Raw genomic sequence first — 4,086 nt, 5'->3', positions numbered from 1 at the left:
CCCTGCCCCGCGCGCCGCGCCGCGCGCGCCGCCGGGAGCCGCCATGGCGGCGCCTCGCGGGGGAGGGAGGGAGGGAGGTCCGACCCGGGGTTCCACTCCCTAATGAGGGAACGCCGCCCCTCCCACCGGGATCATCCTGCCGGGAATCCTCTCCCAGGTGGCCTCCCGGCGCGCGTAATCACGCCGAGCGTTGGCGCGGGGGCGCTGGGCAGCGGAAGGGTTGGGTGGCTGCTTCCCCCCCCCCGCGTCTCACGTGGGCGCTGCCCGCGTGGAGCGCCCTCGCTCCTCAGGAATTAGCGCTCGGCGCCTTCTCTCCCGAGCGCGGCCAGCGAACAGCCCGGAGGGTTGTCCTCGGCTGGCTTTAAACTGACGGAGAGCCCGTTTAGGTTGGAGATACGTGGAAGGAATTCTTCCCTGTGAGGGTGGTGAGGCGCGGGCACAACGTGGCGTCCCGCCCTGGGAGGGAAGGGAGCACCCGGCGCTCGGCGATTTCCATCGTCCAAAGGAAAAAGCGAAAGTCGGAGGATCCGCGAAAAAAAAAAAAAAAAATCGCGAGGTTTCATGAATAAATGACACACTTTGGCGTGGAAATCGGTGTGCGAGTCCCTGAGCTACTGTGTGAGCACATGGCAGTGGGGTTTGGATAAAGGGGTGAGGAAAGGGAAGAGAGAAGGGAAGAGATGAATTAAAGAGGGGGAGAAAGAAAGGGGGAAAGAGAGAGAGAAAAATTCACCAGCCCCGGTTCCAGCCCGCTTTTGTGCTGATGGTGTCTTTTGTTGTGTCTTCGTGGACTGGAAAAGTCCTACCCTACCTCCCTTCTCCAGTCACATCCTGTTCTTTCTTGCAGCGTGTTATTACCAACAATCCTTGTCTGTTATTCCCAGCAATCCTTGTTTAGCTCCATGACTATCCAGCTGTCTGTGTTTGAGATATGGGCATTAGCCCAGAGAAGCTGTGGCTGCCTCATCCCTGGAAGTGTCCAAGGCCAGGTTGGACGGGGCTTGGAGCAACCTGGGGTAGTGGAAGGTGTCCCTGCCCATGGAATGGGATCATCTTTAAGGTCCCTTCCTAACGGGATCATCTTTAAGGTCCCTTCCAACCCAAACCTTCTGGGATTCTGTGATATGGTGCTTAAGAAACTCCTTCTTAGGACTTCTGCAGCCACCGACAGGCACGCTGTACAACCCTCTTCCTGACATTCCAGGTGCTCGTGACATGGATTAGTGTAACTCTGGGTAAGTCTGGGCTTTGCTGACTTACACCAGCTCCAAACCCAGCCCCAGCATCTGTCCCACACAGACATGTTGGCAGTGAGCAAGGCTGTCCTGCAGCAGTGCCCTTTGGCCATTCATACTCAGGGATTTTATTTCACTGTCACCTTTAGCATTGCCCACCTAAACAAGGTATGGATCACAGAATCATGGAATTAAGATTGGAAGAGACCTTTAAGATCATAAAGTCCAACTGTCAACCAGCAGTACCATGTTCCCCACTAAACCATGTCCCCAAGTGCCACATCTACTTTTTTTGAACACTTCCAGGGATGGTGACCCCACCACTTCCCTGGTCAGGCAGTGACAGGGGTTTAAAACCATTTCCATTAAAACATTTTTCCCCATATCCAACCTGACCCTCCCCTGGCACAACTTGAGGCCGTTTCCTCTCATCCTGTCCCTTGTTCCCTGGGAGCAGAGCCTGACTCCCCCCAGCTTCCCCCTCCTGTCAGGGAGTTGCAGAGCCAGAAGGTCCCCCCTGAGCCTCCTTTTCTCCAGGCTGAGCCCCCCCAGCTCCCTCAGCTGCTCCTCACAGGACTTGTGCCTCATCCAACGTGGCCTTGGACACTTCCAGGGCTGGGGCAGCCACAGCTTCTCTGGGCAACCTGTGCCAGGGCCTCCTCACCCTCACAGCCAAGAATTCCTTCCCAATATCCCATCCAGCCCTGCTCTCTAAAACCTGTGTGGAAACTGAAAGCGCAGTTTCTCATGGGGATGATTTGTTTTCAAGATTTAAGTTTCACAATAATCAAAGGAGAAGGGAGAAGCTGGGGGAGAATCGAAAACATATTTGAAACTGGGGTTCCAGTGTGTGTTTTGGGGAATCCTTGGCTCCAGTTGTGACTGTTTTCTCGGAAAGGAGAAGTCTGATGGGAAAAAGCCAGTGTCTAACCTTTGGAGGTGGCTCCCTGCTTTTGCAAAATGATTTGCAGACCGGGAGAAATTGTCCCTGGAAGAACCAGCTGAGCCAAGGGACAGGATGTGCCCAGTAAGAGACGTAACATGTCCCAGTGCCCAAAGCAGCGGCACGAGAAAAAAAGGCACTTTAGTGGCATCACAAAATGTTCAGTTTTCCCTGCAAATTGAGCTGCATCCTGTGCCTGGGGTTTAACATTTAACACAAACAGAGCAGCTGCCCTCGGCTAAGGACGTGTTGCCAAAGGAGTTTGGCATTGGAAAGGGCAGGAGCTCCCGCAAATCGAAATAAAAACACTCCCCAAAGAGGAAGCAGAAATAAAAGAGGGATTTAGCAAAATGAAAATAAAAACACAGAAATAGCAAAGGGGGAAAAAACACTCGGTAAACAACATCCCCCAAGCCCGATTGCTGAGGGCCATTTCTGCTAAACCACCCGATTTCACAAGGACTGTGTTGACTCCGAAGTGTCCAAATAGTCTTGTGAGGAAACGGGGTCGATGCTCTGAAGTGAAACTGCAAAAAACCCCCCGAGGATCAAATTCAGGCTCCAGCCCAGCACCACAATGCTCCGGGTGCCTCGGAGAGCACCTGCAGCGCTGGGATCCTGCCAAGGGAAAGCTCAGGACACTCGTGGAGCTGCTGATGGGATCAGGAGAGGGTTAAAACCCTCACCCAGGCAGGAGAAGCCCGTGAGGATAAGGATAGGCAGCTCTGAGCTCCGGAGGAGGAAACAGTGTCCATACAATACCAACACAGCTGGAAAACCCGGATTTCAAAGGACTGTGGCCCCTCCTTGCCAGGATGGCCGGGAGATGGATCGGATAACCTTGGATAGTGACTGGTTTAGCTGGTTCAGGGGCGATCCTGGCCCTTACATAGGCAGCCTTTGTTTCCATGAAAGATTCTCCCTCCATTCCAGTTCTCCTTCCTTTGACATCAGTTGCCTTTTTCCCGCTCCCACCACCCCAGGAGGTATTTCCAGGGCCAAATGCCAAGTGATTCCCAGCCCCAGGCAGCGGGAGCAGGGGATGCTCTTTGGGGATGGTGAGTCTGTGTTTTGGGGCCAAAACCAGGAGCAGTTTGTGTGGACACCCCCAGCAACTGCTGAGTTTGGGTTCTGAGGCTGGGAATCCATCATCTGCTCCTGTATTCCACGTGCTGAGGGAAGGAGCAGGGGGATGGCAGCGAGGTGGAAGCTGCACATCCCCAACCCAAGAGCCAGAGTGGTCAGACTGTCTCCTTCCAGCTGCTTTTCCAGGCCTTTCCTATCACAAACCTCACCTGAAGGCTTCTCCTATTTTTCCTCTCCAGCTTCTTCCTCCCTCTCCATGCAGCAGCCTCTTCCTCCCATCAAGCTGTGCAACAAACCCTCTGGGGCTGGAGCACCAGCACTGAGCAGAAACCAACCTGCTGTAAAGAAGTGACCCAAATTAGGGGATTTTAGGGAGCTGCTTAAATCCTCTTTACTTGCCCGGGTGTTCTCGTTGTTTATTTTATTAATAATCCTTTTTTGCAGACGTTGCCCCTCTTCCTCGCCCTGTCTCAGTGGGGTGACAATATCCCAATGCAAGGGGCTGTTTCCACTCTGCAGCCAGAAAGTCCCAAGGCCTTTCCATTGCTTTGTTCCCAAAAATCACAAAGCCAGTGAGGAATGCAGCCAGACAGAGTGCACCCATGTGGCAAAGGCTGACCACAAATGACAAGCACGGGACAAATGCCTGTCCCCTGGTCTTGTCCTGCTCCCTGAGCGATGCTGGATCCACAGGGAACGTGCTAAAAACCTGGAGGGAAAATGATGCTGCCGGAGCTGCATGGAAGGCACTGGATCTTAGGCACTGCTGAGGATGCTCTGACTCCTTGCAGCAGCTTTTCCTTCTCCCCTTTCCTCGGGGCC

Source organism: Pseudopipra pipra, chromosome 3 (genome assembly GCF_036250125.1).
Source record: "Pseudopipra pipra isolate bDixPip1 chromosome 3, bDixPip1.hap1, whole genome shotgun sequence".
Classification (NCBI taxonomy): domain Eukaryota; kingdom Metazoa; phylum Chordata; class Aves; order Passeriformes; family Pipridae; genus Pseudopipra; species Pseudopipra pipra.
Note: the sequence above shows the minus strand (reverse complement) of the source record.